Source organism: Ceratotherium simum, chromosome 16 (genome assembly GCF_057802395.1).
Source record: "Ceratotherium simum simum isolate JZ-2026a chromosome 16, ASM5780239v1, whole genome shotgun sequence".
NCBI classification, from domain to species: Eukaryota; Metazoa; Chordata; class Mammalia; order Perissodactyla; family Rhinocerotidae; genus Ceratotherium; species Ceratotherium simum.
This window is the reverse complement of record NC_141915.1, coordinates 46,147,266-46,169,776: the sequence shown is the minus strand read 5'-3', so window position 1 is coordinate 46,169,776 and position 22,511 is coordinate 46,147,266. Positions and strand designations below refer to the sequence as shown.

Here is a 22,511-nt window from a genome sequence, read left to right as displayed (position 1 = left end):
AAGTAAACACAACTAGAACTAAGGATTCTATTTCAGATAAAGTAAAATTTTAAGTGGAAAGTTAATGACAGTTAAAGATTAAGAAAAATTTTAGTTATTTTTTTAAACAAGTCATACTCTTATCTTAAAATAATGAAATAAATTACAAAATGATAGTCAAAAGATAATAATACCAAAATAATTTTCTGGACCAGAATATAGAAGAGTATAGAGGGTAATATGAAGCTAAGTCGTCAGAATAAACAGGTAATACAATAATGAGAAAAGGGGGCAGACAAAGGGTAAGGATAGATCAAGACTGAGTCAAAAGATAAAAGTAGGGATAAAAGAGAGACAAAGCTTTAAGGACAAAGCTGAAGTTAACCCACTTACAACTTTAAACCCCACTCACCTACACCCTGCCAGATCCCTTCCTGCCACCTAGGCAAACTTATTATCACCTTTAAATCTTTTCTTCTACAAATTACCCCAGCCCTCCTCCTTAATATTATCCCTTTTCTTCTCCTTGTGAATCCTGCAAGATTAAAATCCTATTTTTTCTACCAATTTTTTTGATAATCTTCACATGCATTCATAACATTTAAACAACTGTTCTAGATGTACTCTACTATAAAAGACATTTTAGTTTTTCCTTCTTCTGATTATGAGGCATGATAAAGTTTGAGGACCTACACTGAAAAAAAGATTTAAGCCTTAAGACTTAAAGAGTTCTGAGTTCCAGATAGGACTAATTAATCCATTCAACTCATTCAACAAGTAATTACTGATTACCTACTATGTGCCGAACACTATTTTAGGTACTGAGAATACAGCAAGAAACCAGTCAGCCATCCCTGCCTTTAGTGAGCTTAGAGTCTATATAAACATTTATATAAATAAGTAAGTAAGACATAGTATGCCAGAAAGTGACAAACTCTATAGGGAAAAAAAAGCAGGGAAGGGAGATAGCAATATTGGGGGTTGAGGGAAAAGGAGGTTGGAGAGTTGGAACTATAAACAGGATAAGCAAAAACCCAAAGAAGATGATAAAGTAAGCTATGCAAGTACCTGGGGAAAGAAAATTCCAGGCAGAACAAACAGTAAATGCAAAAGTCATAAGCCAGAAGCACGCTCAGCTAGTTCAAAGAACAGCAAGAAGGCCTGTGTAGCTAGAGCACAGTGGATTAGGGGCAGGAGAGGGGTTAGAGAAGTAGATGAAATCAGATACATGACTTGAGCCACAATGTGTAGGGCCTTATTAGCTCTTATAAGCACTTTAGCTTTTATTCTGAGTGAGATGGCAAGTCATAGGGCAGATATTAAGGAGAGGAATGACATATTTTAAAAAGATCACTGTGGCAGTTGAGTTGAAAAGAAACTACAGAAGCAAACCAGTTAGGAGGCTGACTACAGTAATCCAGGTAAATAACATTAGTAGCTCGGACCTGGGTGGAGGTGGTCAGTAGTGGTCAGATTCTAGGTAGTGCTTTGAAGGTACAGCCAATACATCTCCTGATAGATTGGATACGGGGAGTGAAAGAGAGAAATCAAGGATGACTCCAAGGTTCTGAACAAGTGGAAGGATGGAGCTGCCATCAACAAGATGGAAAAGACTGCAGGTAGAACAGATGAGGAGAGAGGGGAAAGGAATAGTGAGAAGTTCAATTTTGGGCAAACACTTCAGTGTTCTATTAGACATCCAAGTAGAAATGTCAAGTAAGCTGCTGGATATATGAGTTTGGAATTTGGGAAAGAAATCTGGATTGGATACACACATCTGGGAGTTATCAACATATAGACAGTAAATAAAGATATAAGACTGAATGAGATTATCAAGGAAGTGAGTGCAGACTGAGTTCATATGAGATGAGGACTCAGAACTATTGGTATAGCAACATGGAGGTCACCGAAGTCCTTGATAGGAGCAGTTTCACTGGAATGGTGAGGGCAAAATGCTGTTTGGAAGGGGTTTGCGAGAGAATGTTCTCCAACAATACAAAAATGCATACACAAAGATTATTCATTATAGTATTATTTTTTACTGCAACATACTGGCAACCACGTAAATGTTCAAACACAGGAGACTGCCTAAATAAACCATGGAGTACTACATACAACTGTAAAAAAAAAAAAAAAAAAAAGATAAAGATCTCTATAAAGTAATATAAAATTATCTTCATGACATACTGTTAAGCAAAAAAAACCAAAATGTGAAAGAGTATTACAGTATGCTACCTTTTCTGTAAAAAAAGAGGAAATAAGAAAATATGCATGTATATGCTAATTTTTGAGAAGAATAAACACAGAAAGGATAAACCAAAAACATCTGGCAGCCAGGGTATAAAGCAGAGAGAAATCTTCCTCATTTCAGAAAGCTTAGGGCTCAGCTGTAAAGCACAATGAGATCTCTGAAAACTTGCCAGTGCTAAGATACCAAGCCCTCTTGACACCACCCTCAATACATTTGAAGCTAATGGTGAACTGAAATAAACTGTGCTACAACAAAGCCCAGTCACAAGTCAGATAAATCAGATTGACTCAGGCTCCCACTCTAGTTACTAGACAGAAGTAGCAACATGCCCTTGTCTGGAGGACTGAGGTATTTACCCCAGTCTCTACTGTTCTTTTATACAAATTGTCTAACGTATGATCAAAAGTTAGGAGATTCCAAAGAAGTAAGAAAATCTGACCTGCACTAATAATCAACGTTTTGCCTCTCAGTTCCAAATTCATCCTTTTTTGCCTGCTCTGTGAAAACGGATCTGAGCCCTTTAAATATTTTTTTCCTTTGCTAGCTGGCACAATATTAAGCTTTGTCAGTAGAAGTCACTGGAGAGACTTTGCAGGAGAAAAGAGTTTTTGTTTCTGGATTCCAGTGTGCTTGCTCAGCAGGCTCCTGCAGTGCACATAGTTTCTCCAGCACCTGGTTCCTGCAGCACAGGCAGCTTTTCCAGCATCAAGCTACTACAGCATGTAGTACACTACAGCTTTTCCGGTGTCCTGCTCCTGGACTGCATGGTGGCCAGGAGTATCCAGCAGCCAGCACCTTTCCCCTGCACCCTCCACCTCTGGTGGTTTTATAGTGGAGTACCGTTGGTGAGATACTTCCCCTTGTATAGATTTCTTTGGCAGAGTGGATTTCCAGCAAGTTCTGGAGGGCAGATTTCCAGAAAGTTCTGCCAGTATGGCATCACAGCAATTTCTCTGCCATTCAGTGAGTCATGGACATGCTCTTTCCAAGAAAGTCTGAATGTCAGCTGGGGGCTGGGGAGAGCACTTTTCCTTAGACACTCTATCTCAGTCTAGGAGTAGTGGCTTCTCCATGTATCTACTATTCCTATATTCTCTTTACGTCTTACCAGCCAATCCCTCATTACTCCATTTCCCTGTTACAGTTAATAATTATTTATATTAAATGTTTGCTATTAAAATTACTATGTAGTGTCTCTCTCATGACAGGACTCAGACTGATACAGAAGCCAAACCAAAAAATACTTAATGTATGATTCCATGTATATAAAGTAGAAGAATAGGCAAAACTAATTTATGGCAGTAGAAGTTTAAAAAAGGGTTGCTTCTTGTCCCCCCTCTTGGGGAGGAGGAAGGAGGACCAGATAGAAAGAGGCGTGAGTAAAATTTCTTAGATGATAGAAATATTCTACATCTTGTTAGTGGTAATAGTTACACAGACGTATACAACTGTCAAAATTCATTAAATGATGGGGCCGGCCCCGTGGCGTAGCAGTTAAGTGTGCGCACTCCACTGCTGGCAGCCCGGGTTCTGGTCCCGGGCGCGCACCTATGTACTGCTTGTTGGGCCATGTTGTGGCGGCATCCCATATAAAGTGGAGGAACATGGGCACAGATGTTAGCTCAGGGCCAGTCTTCCTCAGCAAAAAAGAGGAGGATTGGCATGGATGCTGGCTCAGGGCTGATCTTCCTCACACACAAAAAAAAAAAGAAATTCATTAAATGAAAAATATCTTTGCATTTGATTCTTTATAAATCATACCTTAATTAAAAGGAAAAAAAAAAAAAAGAATCCAAGGCGCCATGGAGAAATGTCTAATTCTACTACTGGGGTAGGAAAGCAAAATATGAGCCTGGAATATTATGTTGTTCCAAAATGTAAGGAAGTACTCAAAATAATGATCAGGGCATGTAACAAGGAGCCAGCCTGAAGATGCTCCCACCGGGCAAACAAGAAACAATTTGAGCATCAAAATAAATGATAGAAATAGATCGTAACCCACTAAATAAAGCAGGAACCCATGAGTTCATATTGTTAATTAAGGAATGGAGGCAGGGAGTCTTAGCTAGCTTTTCCATAGTAGAATATCAACTAATAAGTAGAGACAAAATGGCTGAGTTAGAGAATCATCATTTTGCAACCATCCTAGTAATAATTAATTCCAATGAGAATTATTAATGATGTAAAACTGGTGAGTGAAAGTCTGATGAGCAACAAGAGATTTATATAATTTCAAAATATATTCCAACTATACTACAAAAAGAAAATAGTAACTTTACAGTGGATAAACCCGGTGGATACCACCTTAACTAAGTGATCAAAGTTAACATTACCTATAATGGGTAAAATCAGAATTATGTGCCTCCTGAGAGGATGCACTAAAAAGGACTACACGTTATGTAGTATTCCTGCCCCAAAAATATATAACCTAATGAAACAGATAAACCAAGACAAGGTATACTCTACAAAATAACTGACCGTACTCTTCAAAACTGTCGATGCCAGGCCAGCCCCATGGCCCAGTGGTTAAGCTGGGCACGCTCTGCTTTGGCAGCCTGGGTTTGCAGGTTGAGATCCTGGGGATGGACCTACACACCACTCATGAGCCATGCTGTGGTGGTGACCCACATACAAAATAGAGAAAGACTGGCACAGATGTTAGCTCAGGGCAAATCTTCCTCAAGCAAAAAAAGAGGAACATTGGCAATGGACGTTAGCTCAGAGTGAATCTTCCTTAGCAACAACAACAAAAAAAAAAGTGTCAATGTCAAGAAAACACAAGAGAGGCTGAGGAACTGCTCCAGGTTAAAGACTAAATTCACAACAAAATGCAATGCATGATACTGGAATGAATCCTGGGGGCGGTGGGGAGGTGCTATAAGGACATATTGGGAAAAAAGACAAAATTTGAAGATGGACTGTGGAATCGATAATAGTATTATATCAATGTTAAATTTTCTGATTTTGATAATTGTATGAGATGTATGAGAATGTCCTTGTTCTTAGAAACAAACACTGTAGTATTTAGATGCAAACACGTGATGACTGCAACCTACTCTGAAATTATTCATGAAAAAAATATATATGTGCATAGGCAGAACAATAATGCACATGTTAACAACTGGTTAACCTACATGAAAGAAATTTTTTGTACCATTGTTCCAAATTCCTTGTATGTTTTCATTTCAAAATATAAAGTTGAAAAAATAATGAGAGGAGAGGGGCTGGCCTAGTGGCATAGTGGTTAAGCTCACACGCTCCACTTCAGCGGCCCAGGTTTCACAGGTTCGAATCCTGGGTATGGACCTACACACCGCCCATCAAGTCATGCTGTGGCAGCATCCCATACACAAAATAGAGGAATATGGGCACAGATGTTAGTTCGGGGCTAATCTTCCCCAGCAAAAAGAGGAAGACTGGCAAGGGATGTTAGCTCAGGGCCTATCTTCCTCACCAAAAAAATAAATTAAAAAAAGGAGGAGAAAAACTGGAGCATTATACACAACTCTTGAAGGGTTTGCTACAAAATGGAACAGAGAAATTAGGTGGTAACTGGAGGGGAAAGCGAGGTCAAGAAAACTTTTTCTTAACGTGGAATAAATAACATGTTTGAACACTGCTGGGAATAAATCGGAGAAGAAAAAAATAAAAGAGGAAAGAATTGTTGAAGCAATGTTCTTGAGTAGGCAAGAGTGGATGTGACCTAGTGCACAAATGGAAGAACTGCCTTTAGACAGAAGTATGCTTAGTTCTATGGTAACTGTCAGAATATGCAAATGCTGGTAGATGAGTAGACAGACTATGGGATTCTATGAAAGTTCTCTTCAACTTTTTCAATAAAGTAGGAAGAAATGTCATTAGCTGAGAAAAAGAATGGAAAGAAGTATTAGAAGTGTGAGATGAGAGGAAAAAATGTGAAATAATCATCCATTCATTCTCCCAACTCCTAGACTAAGGATAGATAGCATGATTACCTGGAAGCATTAGGGTTCCACTTCAAGTCTGTGATCATGAATTTAAAATGAAACCAGTCAGTAAGGTTGTGTGGTCTTCACCAACCACATTCAGCTTCATGGGTGCAGGCATGGAACAGGTGGAAGGCTGGATTTAACTAAGACTGTGGCTTTGGCACAGCAAACACAATGAATCAAGGAAGAGAAAATGGGGTCAAAAGTATGTGCAAGGAAGAATTATGATTATGACCGATTTAAGCTGAGTAAGGAAGGTGAGTGAGACAGTGAAATAGTGGTAGAATCAATGGATTAGAGGTTCTACTGGGGTTAAAGGACTATTGAAGTCAGGGTACTAGGCGGAGAAAGATGTAAAGATAGCAACTGGTGGTCAGAAAGCGGGGGGGATGCACAAAAATGAAATTATGGAGAGATTGCAATTATTAGTCAAGATCTAGGGTATGACTTTGGTAATGAATGACTTAGATAAGACAGAAGACAAATCACTGAAGGAGATTCAAAGAACAAATTAAAAGAACTGAAAGATCTGAATGTTGAAAAAATATCTACGTGACTAAAACTACCAAGAATTGAGATCAGAAATAGTATTGGTGAGAGAAAGGAGGAGCTGGAAAAAAAAAAAAAACAGTAAGAAGGAAAAATCATGTGTAATAAAGAATTTGGCTGGCTTTCATTCCGAGTTCCTGGGATCTAGCCTCTAAATCCTGGGAATTTTCTGAGTGACAGGCGTGTCTTTGTTATTCATGGTGGGCCTTGATAGTTTATGCTAACGAGATGACTCATGGTGGGCCTCTAAATAGTTTGTGCTGATGAAATGACTCATGATGGGGGCTGGCTACACCAAAAAGACCAACCAAGTGATTAGAGGGCTGGGGCTTTAAGCCATTGTGATATCAGCCTGACCCCCGGGTTGAAGACGGGGACTGGAGATGGAGTTTAATCAGTGGCCAATGATTCAGTCAATCACACTTACATAATGAAACCCCAATAAAAACTCTGGACTCCAAAGTTTAGGTGTGCTTCCTCGGTTGGCAATACTCTGTGTGTACTACTACACGATTAAGTGCCAGGAGGGTGACTTGTCCTGAATCTTGAGGGAGAAGACACCAGAAGCTTCACATTTGACAGCCTCCTAGACCTTGCCATGTGCATCCCTTCTTTTGGCTGGTTCTGTTTTGCATCCTTTTTGCTACAATAAAATTGTAATCATAAGTATAGCACTTTCCTGAATTCTATGAGATGTTCTAGTGAATTATCAAACCTTAAGGAGTAGTGGGAATCCCTAAATTTGTAGCCAGTTGGTCAGAAGTGAGGGTGACTCTGGGAACCCCCAAGCTTACAGCTGGTGTTTGGAATGAGAGTAGTCTTGTGGAGGGCTGTGCCCTTAACTTGCAAAGTTTGGCCTAACTCCACATAGTAAGCATCAGAAGTTACTGTAGGGAATGAACCAGGAGACACAGTCAACAATAATAATAAGGGGTTGTAGTAAATAAAATCTGATGACATGAGATTTAAAGCTAGAGAATTTGAGGTAAGAGAGAAGGAGAACAATTTGAATGCGGTAAAGGGGAATAAAGAGGATATCTACTCTATCTCCAGGTCCAGTGGTATGAGGGTTATGAGAATAAAAAAAGGGAGGCAGCATCACTTGAGAGGGCAGAAGAGGAAGTAAGGTCCATAGGAGAGATAAAATTCCTTAGGTATTTCAAGTTTTATAGGTTGTGAAGATGAGGAGGAATCAGTGAAAGAAATTCACTAAAATGGAGCATCCAGTGACAGAACAACCAACACACAGTGGTATCTTGGAAGCCAAGACTTCAAGGAGGAGAGAACAACCAATCATATCAAATGGTGCTGATAGGTCAAGCAAGACAAAGACTAAGAAACAACCACTGGATTGAGCAATGTGAAAGCCACTGATGACTATAACAAGCAGTTTCAGTGAAATGGTGGGAGAGGAAGACTGGTTGGAATGAGTTCAAAAGAGAATAGAGATCTGACTTTTCAGCACTCTGGAAATCAACTAAAGGCATACAACAAACTAAGAAGTGTTTATTCAAGCAAACCATTTAACTTGGGGTAAGAAGGATGTAAACCTGTAGTATTTTTGCCTGGGACTACTCTCATTCTCCCCAGTCCTATTCCCAACAAGCAGTAGCTCAACCATGGTGGGACAGGCCATGAAAACCAGTGGCTTTCCTGCCACTGCCCAACAGGGGTCAATTTGTAGCACTGCCAATTAAAGTAGCCATCTCAGTGGGCAAGTGAACAGGGAGGACCAGCATCTCCACTAGTCTCAGGTTGTAGTCCTATCTGGAGCAAGCAATAAACTAATGGACTATCTGGGGATTAATTAGGAAGTTCCAGGTGGTGAGACAGCCATACGAGGTTGATAATCCCTCCTCATACTCCAGATATTGATTTTTTACTGTGCCAAGACAATTCAATGGAAGTAAGGATAATCTTTTCAACAAACGGTGTTGAGGCAACTGGACATGCATATGCAGAAAAATAAACTTAGATCTTTACCTCACACAATATACAAAAATTAACTGAAAATGGATCACAAACTCAATAATTCCACTCTTAGGAATCTATCCAAGAGAAATTAAAACATATCCACACTGAGGCTTGTACACGAATGCTTACAGCAGCATTATTCATAAAAGCCAACAACTGGAAACAATTCAAATGTCCATTATTTGGTGAATGGATAAGCAAAATGTGGCACAGCCATATAATGGAATAATATTCAACAATAAAAAGGAATGAAATACTGATAGATGCTCAACATAGGTTAACCTCAAAAACACTACACTAAGTGAAAGAAGACAGAAGCAAAAGACTACATATTATAAAGCAAAACAAAACTATATATTGTATGATTCCATTTATATGAATGTCCAAAAGCCAATTTACAGAAACAGAAAGCAGATCAGTGTTTGCCTAGGGCTGGGAATGGAGACTGAATGCAAATAGGCTCAAGGGAATTTCTTGGGGTAATGGAAATATTGTAAATTGGATGGTGGTGATGACTACCTAACTCTATAAATTTACCAATAATCATTCAATTATACTCTTAGAATGGGTGAATTATGTGATATGTAAAGTATACCTCAATAAAGCTGTAAAAAAGAGAGCGCTGGATAAGATAAGGATAACTGTTTTGCAGAGTCTGTTATAAATGAGAAAAGAAATGGGGTGATAGCTGGAAGGAGAAGTAAGGTCAAGAAACAGTGTAAGATGAAAGAAATTATGTTTTTATGCTATTGAGAGCAATCCAGAAAAGGAGAAACAAGAAGAATTGCAGCAAGAATATCCTTGAGAAAGCGAGAAGGGGTAGGCTCTAATGGACAATTCGTGGGAATGGCCTTCAACAGAGGAAAAGAGTTAATTCACAATAACTGGTAAAGATGCAGGTGGTGGGAAAATTGTTTCTACTTTCTTAGTAAAACAGAAAGCAAGGTCACCAACTGAAACAGGATGGAAAGGGAAATGTTGAAGATTTGAGTGCAAGGGAAAGATATAATCATTTAAGCAAATGGGAGTGTGGAAGAACTAGAATAATACAGTAGGGGTAGCTTGGCAGCACTAAGCAATGAATTTAAAGTCACTGGGTACTAGCCAATAAATTGAAGTCAACATAGTTATTCTGCTCCAGCCATATTCAGCTACAAGTGTACAAGTGTAAAATAGGTACACATGGTTTTAACCAGGGTAGAGTTTTGCCAGGCAAGAACAAACAAGGGAGAGAGAGAGGTCAAGGGGATTGAGGATAGATGCAGGAGAGTGACTGTAACGATCCATGAAATCCAGGAAATGAGGACATGAATGCATTCAGAAACAGTGAAAAGGTGGTAAATTAAAAGGTCTGGGTAAGATCAAAGAATTAAGGTTGTTGGGTACTAGAAGAAGTGAGCCAGAAAAATTGGAGGTGGTAGTTGGAGAATAAAATGCCAGAAATTATACTATAGAAAGTTGTATTTGTTGGTAATAACAGGTTCTAAGGCACTGACTCTCAATCTTGGCTGCACATTAAACTCACCTTGGAAAAGTGTTAAAAATAACATCCCAAGCCACATCTCAGAATAACCAGATCAGAATCTCAGGGAGTAAGTCTTAGGCATCTATGGTTTTTCAAAGCTCTCCAGTTAACAGAGACAAACTGAGGGTTTAAAAACATCTGCACAGGATATGCCATAGAAGTGAATGGCTCAAGTAGAAGACAGATCAGTAAAGGAGAGGAAGTCAAGAGGCCAGAATATCAGAAGGATCACCTGTATGGATACTGAAATCACCAATAATTACAAATAGGGTAGTAGAAGAGTAGCAGTGAGCCCAGAAGAAATCTAGAAGTAGCTATGAGAAATCAAAGGGAACACTTAACCCATCTCCATAGGAGGAACCACCACTTAAGAACTCTTCAGGGCAAGCAGGGCCCTCAGCGGAGAGCTAAATTTCAGTTAGAGCAGGAAGGTAATAATGTTTAGAGAAGAGGTTACAGATAAAGAGAGTTTTGCAGATGACTGACAGTGAGTTCCATAAGCCACAAGGAGGGTTTCATGATCATAAAAGGGTGAAAACTGGGATCAGGCAAGAGAGATGAAGGAAAAAGAAGGTCCAGACAAAACTACTGAGCAGAATAAGACCAAGAACTCTCAGAAAGCAAGCCGCTACATTTTTAAACCTACACAAAAACAACAGAAGAAAAAGCTCTGTGAAGTTAGAAAAAGTTTTCCTGAACGCAGGTACATTCTAAAAGAGTTTTTAAATTAATTTCAAATAAAAATGAGGATGGCGTGCAAGATGGCGGCGTAAGCAGACTCGGAACTCACCTCCTCCCGTGGACACAGCCAATTTACAAATACTCGTGGAAAAATTACCCCTGAGACAGAACTGAAAACTGGATGAGAGGAACTCCTGCAACAACGGACAATCCTAACTGAGGTGGAAGAGACAGAGACTCCCTTCCGGAGAGGAAAAACGCCGCCTTCACAAGCCGCCAGCTTCACGGCCGCCGGGAGCAGCTCACAGGTACGCAGCCTCCCTGGAGACGCGGGGCTCTGAGCCGGGGAGCGCCCCCGCTGTGGGCATATTGTGGACCCAGCACAATCGAGACCAGCGGCATAATATCTGACTTTGCCTGCTACTAAAACACTGGGGAGCACCCCCAGAAAACCCGATTCACAAAGAAACTAAAACTGGCTCTTAAAGGGCCCGCGCGCAAACTCACCCGTTTCAGGAAGCACCCTAAAATCACCAGAAAGAAAGGTGTACAGTGCTTTGGTGACAAGAGACTCACCTAATAGGCCCTGAGTGCATCTCGGTGAGGGGTGAGACCTCTCCAGGGACTGGGACATTGGCGGCGGCCATTGTTGTGGCCTGGTGTGGGCGTGCTGACACAGACGCCATTGGAGTTCTCCCTGAGGCCTGCTAGCCCAGGGTCTGCCCCACCCGCTAGAGCACCGATTTAATCCAGCTCAGCCAGGGCAGGCAGCCCACCCTAGAGACTGGCCCCACCCAACAACAAGCCCTCAGGCAACTTGTGGGCCTGCATAGATTGGTGACTGGATTCTCTGCAGCCTGGCAACTGAGCCGACTTGAGCAGGGCAGGGTGTGCACAAGGAGCGGGTGGAGAGTGTGGGGCAGTGGCGGAGTGTGTGGGGCTACCGCCGTGGAGAGACTGGGTCCGCTTGGGGAGGTTGGGGCACTCACACGGGGCAGGACTGTGTTGACTGTGTGTGTGGACCTGTGGGCGGCAGGGCTTCTCAGCCGCAGAAGACTTGTGCTTCTCAAAGACCCACATAGGAGGTTTGCTCCACCTTCCAAAACCTGAAACAATTGGGTGCTCCTGTGCCTGAGGCCAGCCCCACCCAGCTGCAATCCTCAGAGAGCTGACAAGAGACATAATAGGCTAGAGGCTTGCAGCAACTGTAAGGCCCTGAGCCTAACAACCTGCCACGCTGGGGGCCTACTCACTTAAAAGAAATACTACAACACAAATGTGGTATTAGAACTTGCAGCCAACTGTGCTGGGGATCCCCACACCTGATAAAGAGACTGAAGGGCCCACAACAACTACAAGCAGCTGAGCAATACAACAGCTGGCCAGGAGCATAACTCGGCCTCCCTGGGCGCTTACAGGGAGAGCAAACAGGCCACAGCAGAAGGATACACGTAGCCCACATAGGGGTCACCCCTGGAACATTGAGAACTGAGGGAAGCACACTGGAAGCCTCCTAAGCCATCACTTACATAAGGTCACCTATCCAAGAGCAGGAGACGTAGCTGACCTACCTAATACATAGACACAAGCACAGGGAAAGAGGCAAAATGAAGAGGCAAAAGAATACATTCCAAGTAAGGGAACAGGACAAAACCCCAGAAAAGGAACTAAGTGAAACAGAAATGAGCAACCTACCCAACAGAGAGTTCAAACTAAGAGTGTTAAGGATGCTCACTGATCTGGGGAGAAGAATAGATGAACTCAGTGAGAATGTCAACAAAGAAATGGAAGATATAAAAAAGAACCAATCAGAAATGAAGAATACAATACTGGAAATGAAAAATTCATTAGAGGGACTCAAAAGCAGAGTAGAGGATACAGAAGAATGGATCTGTGAGCTGGACGAAAGACTAGAAGAAATTACCCAAGGTGAACAGGTAAAAGAGAAAAGAATTAAAAAGACTGAGGACAGTCTAAGGGACCTCTGGGACAACTTCAAGCGCACTAACATCCGTGTTATAGGTGTCCCGGAAGGAGAAGAGCGAGACAAGGGGGCAGAGAATCTATTTCAAGAAATAATAGATGAAAACTTCCCTAACCTAAGGAAGGAAACAGACATCCAGGTACAGGAAGCACAGAGAGCCCCAAACAAGATAAACCCAAAGAGGCCCACACCAAGACACATCATAATCAAAATGTCCAGAATTAAAGATAAAGAGAGAATCCTAAAAGCCGCAAGAGAATGTCAAGTTACGTACAAAGGAAACCCCATAAGGCTATCAGCTGACTTCTCTGCAGAAACCTTACAGGCTAGAAGAGAATGGCACGATATATTTAAAGTGCTAAAAGGAAAAAACTTACAGCCAAGAATACTCTCCCCAGCAAGGTTATCATTCAAAATGGAAGGAGAGATCAAAATTTTCCCAGATAAGCAAAAATTAAAGGAGTTTGTCACCAAGAAACCAGTGCTACAAGAAATGTTGAAGGGACTGATTTAAGGGGAAAGGAGAAGACCACAAATAGGAAAAATTATCTATTTCCATGATTAGAACGTAATGGATACAAATGCACAACAAAGAGGTTAGATATGATATCAAAAACATGAGGGAGGAGGGGAGTTAAAGAGTACAGCTTTCAGACAGAGGTCAAACTAAAGTGACCATCAATTCTGTATAGAAGAAGAAAGGAACAGAGAAGGACTACTAAAACACTGAGAAAAAAAAAAAGTTAAAAATGGCAGTAAGTACATACTTATCAATAGCTACTTTAAACGTCAATGGACTAAATGCTCCAATTAAAAGGCATAGGGTGGCTGACTGGATAAAAAAACAAGACCCATATATATGCTGCATACAAGAGACACACTTCAGACCTAAAGTCACTCACAAACTGAAAGTGAAGGGATGGAAAAAGATACTCCACGCAAATGGCAATGAAAAGAAAGCTGGGGTAGCAGTACTCATATCAGACAAAATAGACTTTAAAACAAAAACTAAAAAGAGACAAAGAAGGGCATTACATAATGATCAAGGGAACAATCCAACAAGAGGATATAACACTTGTAAATATCTACGCACCCAATGTAGGTGCACCTAAATATATAAAGCAATTATTAACAGACATAAAAACAGAAATAGACAGTAACACAATAATAGTAGGGGACTTTAACACTCCACTTACACCAATGGATAGATCATCCAAACAGAAGATCAATAAGGAAACATTGGCCTTAAATGACACACTAGAACAGATGGACCTAGTAGATATATACAGAGCATTCCATCCAAAAACCGAAGAATACACGTTCTTTTCAAATGCACATGGAACATTCTCCAGGATTGATCACATATTAGGCCACAAAACAAGTCTCCATAAATTTAAGAAGATTGAAATAATACCAAGTATCTTTTCTGACCACAACGGTATGAAACTAGAAATCAACTATAGGAAGAAAATCAGAAAAGCCACAAATACGTGGAGATTAAACAAAATGCTACTGAACAACGACTGGGTTAATGAAGAAATCAAAGAAGAAATCAAAAAATACCTAGAGACAAATGAAAATGAAAATACGACATGCCAGAATTTATGGCATACAGCAAAAGCGGTTCTACGGGAAGTTTATAGCGATATAGGCCTATCTCAATAAACAAGAAAAATCTCAAATAAACAATCTAACAATGCACCTGAAGGAACTGGAAAAAGAAGAACAAACAAAGCCCAAAATCAGTAGACGAAGGGAAATAATAAAAATCAGAGCAGAAATAAATGAAATAGAGACCAAAAAAACAATAGAAAAAATTAATAAAACCAAGAGCTGGTTCTTTGAAAAGATCAACAAAATTGACAAACCTTTAGCTAGACTCACCAAGAAAAAAAGAGAGAAGGCACAAATAAGTAAAATCAGAAATGAAAGAGGAGAGGTTACAACAGACACCTCAGAAATACAAAAGATTATAAGAGAATACTATGAAAAGCTATATGCCAACCAATTCGACAATCTGGAAGAAATGGATAAATTCTTAGAATCATACAACCTTCCAAAACTGGATCAAGAAGAAGTAGAGAATTTGAATAGACCAATCACCAGTAAGGAGATAGAAACAGTAATCAAAAACCTCCCCAAAAATAAAAGTCCAGGACCAGACGGCTTCCCTGGTGAATTCCACCAAACATTCAAAGAAGACTTAATACCTATCCTTCTCAAACTCTTCCAAAAAATTGAGGAGGGGGGGAAGCTCCCTAACTCATTCTACGAAGCTGACATTACCCTGATACCAAAACCAGACAAGGACAACACAAAAAAAAGAAAATTACAGGCCAATATCACTGATGAACATCGATGCAAAAATCCTCAATAAAATACTAGCAAATCGCATACAACAATACGTTAAAAATATTATACACCATGATCAAGTGGGATTTATTCCAGGGATGCAGGGATGGTTTAACATTCGCAAATCAATCAACATAATACACCACATTAATAAAATGAAGAATAAAAATCACATGATCATCTCAATAGATGCAGAGAAAGCATTTGACAAGATACAGCATCCATTTATGATAAAAACTCTGAATAAAATGGGTATAGAAGGAAAGTACCTCAACATAATAAAGACCATATATGAGAAACCCACAGCTAATATCATCCTCAATGGTGAAAAACTGAAAGCCATCCCTCTAAGAACAGGAACCAGACAAGGATGCCCACTGTCACCACTCCTATTTAACATAGTACTGGAAGTCCTGGCCAGAGCAATCAGGCAAGAGAAAGAAATAGAAGGGATCCAAATTGGAAAGGAAGAAGTGAAACTGTCACTATTTGCAGATGACATGATTTTATATATAGAAAACCCCAAAGAATCCACCAGAAAACTTTTAGAAGTAATAAACGAATATGGTAAAGTTGCAGGATACAAAATCAACATACAAAAATCAGTTGCATTTCTGTACACTAACAACCAAGTAGCAGAAAGAGAAATTAAGAATACCATCCCATTTACAATTGCAACAAAAAGAATAAAATACCTAGGAATAAACTTAACCAAAGAGGTGAAAGATCTGTACACCGAAAACTATAAAACATTTCTGAAAGAAATTGAAGAAGACACAAAGAAATGGAAAGATATTCCGTGCTCTTGGATTGGAAGAATTAACATAGTTAAGATGTCCATACTTCCTAAAGCCATCTATAGATTCAATGCAATCCCTATCAAAGTTCCAACAACATTTTTCACAGAAATAGAACAAAGAATCCTAAAATTTATATGGAACAACAAAAGACCCTGAATAGCTAAAGGAATCCTGAGAAAAAAGAACAAAGCTGGAGGTATCACACTCCCTGATTTCAAAACATACTACAAAGCTGTAGTAACCAAAACAGCATGGTACTGGCACAAAAACAGACACACAGATCAATGGAATAAAATCGAAAGCCCAGAAATAAACCCACACATCTATGGACAGCTAATCTTTGACAAAGGAGCCAAGAACATACAATGGGGAAAAGAAAGTCTCTTTAACAAATGGTGTTGGGAAAACTGGATAGCCATATGCAAAAAAATGAAAGTAGACCCTTACCTTACACCATACACAAAAATTACTCCAAATGGATTAAAGACTTGAATGTAAGACCTGAAACTGTGAAACTTCTAGAAGAAAACATAGGCAGTACGCTCTTCAACATCAGTCTTAGCAACATCTTCTCAAACACCACGTCTGACCGGGCAAGAGAAACAATAGAAAAAATAAACAAATGGGACTACATCAAACTAAAAAGCTTCTGCACAGCAAAGGAAACCATTAACAAAACGAAAAGACAACCTAACAATTGGGAGAAGATATTTGCAAACCATACTTCTGATAAGGGCTTAATCTCCAAAATATATAAAGAACTCATGCATCTTACCAACAAAAAAACTACCAACCCAATTAAAAAATGGGCAAAGGACCTCAACAGACATTTCTCCAAAGAAGATATACAGATGGCTAACAGACACATGAAAAGATGTTCAAAATCATTAACTATCAGGGAAATGCAAATCAAAACTACAATGAGATAGCACCTGACGCCCGTCAGAATGGCTGTAATTAACAAGACAGGAAACAACATGTGTTGGAGAGGATGTGGAGAGAAGGGAACTCTCATAAACTGCTGGTGGGAGTGCAAACTGGTGCAGCCACTATGGAAAACAATATGGAGATTCCTCAAAAAATCAAGGATAGAACTACCATATGATCCAGCCATCCCACTGCTGGGTATTTATCCAAAGAACTTGAAAACACCAATTTGTACAGATACATGCACCCATGTGTTCATTGCAGCGTTATTCACAATAGCCAAGACTTGGAAGCAACCTAAGTGCCCATCAAGGGACGAATGTATAAAGAAGCTGTGGTATATATACACAATGCAATACTACTCAGCCATAAGAAACGATGAAATCCAGCCATTTGTGACAACATGGATGGACATTGAGGGTATAATGCAAAGTGAAATAAGTCAGAGGGAGAAGGTCAAATACCGCATGATTTCCTTCATTAAGTAGTAGATAATAACAACAATAAACAAACACATAGGGACAGAGATTGGATTGGTGGTTACCAGAGGGGAAGGGGGGAGGGAGGAGGGTGAAAGGGATAATTCGGTACATGTGTGTGGTGATGGGTTGTAATTAGTATTTTGGTGGTGAACATGATCTAATCTATGCAGAAATAGAAGTACAGTGATGTATACCTGAAATTTTTACAATGTTATAAACCAATGTTACTGCAATAAACAAAAAATTAAAAATAAATAAAAAAAATAAAAAAATAAAAAAATAAAAAAAATGAATCACAGAAAAGTATCAAGGTCAATCCAATACAAAATTATTATAAGAAAAAAGAATAAGGAGAATAACATCCCTACAGACAATGAAGGCATGCCAGAAAGACATACCCACATAACAGATCAAAACTGTAACATGCTATTTCACAATGAGCTAAAAGACCTTACAAAAATGACACAAGACACGAAAGAACAACAGATATAAGAATTAAAAAACTCAAAATGAGATGACATAACTCAGGAAAGAATTAAAAATAAAAGGAAAGGATCATTTCAAAAATGAAGACAAGAGCAAATAACAACAGACAATCCCTTAAGAAAAATAGAAGGTTAAAAAAAAAGGAAAATTTTAAAACTCAAAAAGAGATAAAAAAGACTTGAGAGAAAGTGACAAATATTGAAGATAGGCAAAGATGACTGAACATACAGATGATAGGAACCCCTGGAGAAGAAAATCAAAGCAAGGAACAGAACAAATAGTAAAAACAATAATTCAAATAACTTTCCTGAAACAAAAAAAATACTTGAGGGGCCGGCCCGGTGGCGCAAGTGGTTAAGTGTGTGTGCTCTGCTGCGGCGGCCCAAGGTTCCCCAGTTCGGATCCCGGGCACACACCGACGCACTGCTTGGCAAGCCATGCTGTGGCGGCATCCCATATAAAGAGGAGGAAGATGGGCATGGATGTTAGCCCAGGGCCAGTCTTCCTCAGCAAAAAGAGGATTGGCAGATGTTAGCACAGGGCTGATCTTCTCACAAAAAAAAAAAAACAAAACTTGAAACTACATTTTGAAAGAGCACAATGTGTACCTGAGGATATCAACTCAGAATGACTGAAATGATTTTACTATTATTATTAAACTTAAACATTAAAGAACAAGCAAAAAAAAAAGAAAAAATGAGGTCAGAAAGGGGGAAATACAGAACTATACAGACAGGAATTAGAGTCTAGGAAATGAGAAATAAACTGGCAGTATTGGGTTTCTCATGATATAAAAGGGATAAAAGTGCATAACGAGATTAGACCTGATAATCTCAGGGCACTTAAGGGTGGCAAGGTTTGTGTAGGAGATAAAGAACAAGTTACTTACAAAGGAAGGAGAATCAGACTGGCATCAGACTTATCTTTTGCACAGAAGCTTGAAGACAGGGGTATAAGGCATATGTGCTATATAGGAAAAAAAGGATTATGATCCAAGAACACTATAGCTGGCCAAGATATCATTCACTGATCAAGATAAAAAGAAAGGCATCTTCACTCAAGCAAGAATTCAGAAATTATGCCACATATACTCTGAAGGACTTACTTCAACATTTTACCAAATGCTCTTCTGGCATCTATTAAGATAGTCATGGGTCTCTTTTTTCCAGTCTCCACCACTCCTAGAGTTGTAGCTGGCAGTACAGATATGGCCAAATCCAAGAACAATGTCATATACAATCAGTCCTAGAAATGGCTTCAGGAAATTTAGATCCTAAGGAATGCATATTTTGCCAACAAGCACAACAAGAAAGGCCTCAAAAAGATTCAGGCCAACGTTTCAAAGGCAATGAGCACCTGTGCAGAGACCAACAAGGTGCTCATTAAGCCCAAAGTAATCAAATACAAGATCTTAAAAGGTGTCAGCCCTAAACTGGACAGGCTCACCCATATCATCCACCCCAGTCTCTGGAAGTATGCTTATTTCCATACCGCCAACGGTACCAGGCTTTGGCAACCAAAAGCCAGTAGTAAGGTCAAGGTCAGAGCCAAGGTCCAGGCCTTACAAAGTCCCCCCAAAGACTCTAGAAAAAAAGGCTTTTGTCTATCAACTTTGAGGATCAAAGAATTGTACAAAACTTGGACTACTGTCCCCATGGGCAGGCATCTTCCTATGCTACTTTGTATAAATGCAATACAAAGTCCCCAACTCACCCCAAAAGAGAGAGAATCACATAGTTTTTAACTTGTAATTTGTTAATAGAATAAATTACGTTAATATTAACTGTCCTTGCCTTCCTGGAATAAACTCTACTTGATCATGATGTATTGTCTTTTAAATACACTGCTGAATTTATTTTGCAAATATTTTATTTAGAATGTTTGCTTCTCTAGTCATGAGTAAGAGGAGACTAATGTTGATAACAGCAAAAAAAAAGGAAAACAATCTTAACGTCCATTAGTTGGGGAACAATAGAATAAATTATGGTGTAGTACACAATGGAATGTTATTCAGCTTTTTAAAATTAATTAGAGTACCATTTACTAAACTGGAGAGATAGCCATGATATATTCTTAAATGAATAAAACAAATTACAAAAAGCCTGTACATATGTTTAATGTTTTTGAGCAAAATAAAGCAAGTTAGAAAAAGCCTGTGTATATATGCTTAAATGTTTTTGAGCAAAAAGAAAGATACTGAAAAATACTCAAAGTGTTGGTTAATGTTGGCTACCCTACGGAGTAAAAGTGGAGAAGGAAGAGATCTGAGGGAAGAGGAAAATATTAACTTTTTCTTTATTCACCTGTGGTTTGCATATTTTAGTAGCTGCAAGCAGAGTATTACTTTTGTAATTTTTTTAAAAAGTGGGGGGGGGACGGACAGCAGTTATCTATTATAAGTAATGATAGTTAACATTTGTTGACAACTAATAAATGGCTACCTTTTACACAAAGACAAAAATAGAATTAAATTATCAAAGGAAGGAGAGGAATCATTATGAAGTTCATTTATTTAAAAATACAAAACAATCCAATCTGAAACCAAAGTTGCATATAAGTGGTCTTTCCCAAGTGCACTAAGCAAGATGTCTTCAGGATGAACTAGTTTTTATTTTGTAACTAGCACAAACTTGTCAGTTTATGGATATTATGACAACTAAGGATAAAACTAAGAGAAAGTGAATGAAGTCCATTTAAAGAAAAATATTCAATGAATAATGGTACAGATGATACACAGATTAGCAGAAATGGGCCAAATGTTACAGAAATAATTGAAGCTTGGAAAAAAAACTGATATTTTGATAGTTACCTTGTTATCTATACTAAAGAAAGAGGCACAATCACTTTTTCTAGTGATTATTCTACACTGTATATTAATAGAGAAGTCCTTTTTATTAAGTACATCCTTTTTATTAAGTACAGGCTGAAAAGGAGAGCGAGACAAGATAACAAGGAAAAGCTGGACTGACAACACTAGTAAAAAATTGTGGGGAGGAGCTGTATGAAGCACACATCAAAAAAGAGAAATCCAGGACACCTTCCAAAGCCTAATAAAAATTACCATTTATTAAGTACTAGATATTGTCCTAAGAATTTTCACTGACATTATTTCATTTCATCATCATCAAAACCCTGCAAGACAGGTTTTAGTCCCTCATACAGCTAGTAAGCGACAGAGCAATAATTCAAACCTGTTTTCATGATTCAAAAACTCACAAATTCACGTTCTTTCTACTACACAATGGGTCTCATGATTGTAGAATTTCAAAAGCTTCTCACAACTGAACAACAGTATTGTCATCCTAAAATACAGGAATATCTGAATAACAACTTCCAAAGAAAGTCTCTCTTCCTCTTTAAAGCCCTAAAAAAAAAAGAGCTACGATTCTCTGATGCTCAAGCAGGATTTGGGTACATAGTAAGACTTCATCTCACATGTCTACTAAAGCTAATTACCTTCTTTCACCCATTTCACAATCCTCGGGAGCCCAACAGGATTCCACGGAATTTGAACAGAAATAGAATTCTAGAGTACAACCAATACCCATCAAGCTTCCAGAGCCTGACTAGTTGTGTCTTAACAAATTTCAGCAATGAGAGCTAGAAATTGTGGGACCCCAAAACACAAGATTAGGAACAAAGGGCTAAAAGAGACTTCCTTCATTTAGGCAGAGGGAGTTTACTTAATCTGAGGCAGATTCTCCGCCTAAAATGATTAAATCACAATATCTCCAGACCCACTCTCATTTCCAAGTTTAATAACTAACTAATCTACTTATAAGGTTGGAACCAGAGGTGGGGAAAGGGCGTTTCCACGACAATAAAAAACTGGTGCCATATTTCTTCATGTTGTCAATCTCTATAGTAATCAGATAATTCACGTGATATAATCAGATATGATAATGCAAGCAGAGTATTACCAACAAGGAAATAAGCATAGCTACCTGGTCCAAAGACATGTGCTTGGAATAACAGAAGTTTTCCATTATTATTGCTTATACTGTATACTTATTGTGAATTTTATGTCTGCAATACTTGCTGGTATGTATAAAGAGGAATATATAAATCAGTTTTCCTTTTCATAATACCTTTGCCACCTAAAGAAAACAGTAAAACTTATCAACATTAGCCAGCAAAACTTTAGGGAAGTGATAAACATTAATACATTATTTTTTTAACTATATTCTTCCCAGAGATAGAATAAATATCTAGGACATAGAATTCTGAATTACAATTTTAGCTTTTATTTAAGGAAGAATATGAAATGTTCACCTTCAACTGAGAGACTACAGTAGTAAAAGTAACTACTTATACACAGCAGGTAGTCAATAAATATTTAAGTGAATGGTTTAATGTGTTAATACATTGCATAAAAATTCCCCAATTTTTCCAACATAACTAATCTAACTTACCTCATATACCTTAAACACAATGTGTATATAACAAACTAATACACAAAATCAAGGGCTTTTTTCATATAACAATGATCTTTTATGCAAAATATGTATATGAGAAACTGGGACCTGAGCAAACAAAGAAAAATGTTCTCTTAT

General features: G+C 38.7%; 1 protein-coding gene across 6 annotated transcripts in view; it reads right to left on the bottom strand.

The window, feature by feature from the left end:
• The window catches only part of TANC2 (tetratricopeptide repeat, ankyrin repeat and coiled-coil containing 2), a 402,214-nt gene that overhangs the window by 371,691 nt on the left and 8,012 nt on the right, over positions 1-22,511 (bottom strand). Inside the window, exon 1 of one of the 6 annotated variants that reach the window (XM_087441369.1) lies at positions 11,504-11,575. The exons of the other annotated variants lie outside the window; for them this stretch is intronic. The gene's annotated coding sequence lies outside the window, so the exon portion shown is untranslated. Of the gene's footprint in view, positions 1-11,503; positions 11,576-22,511 lie in introns of those variants that run through there. 6 annotated transcript variants of the gene reach the window in all.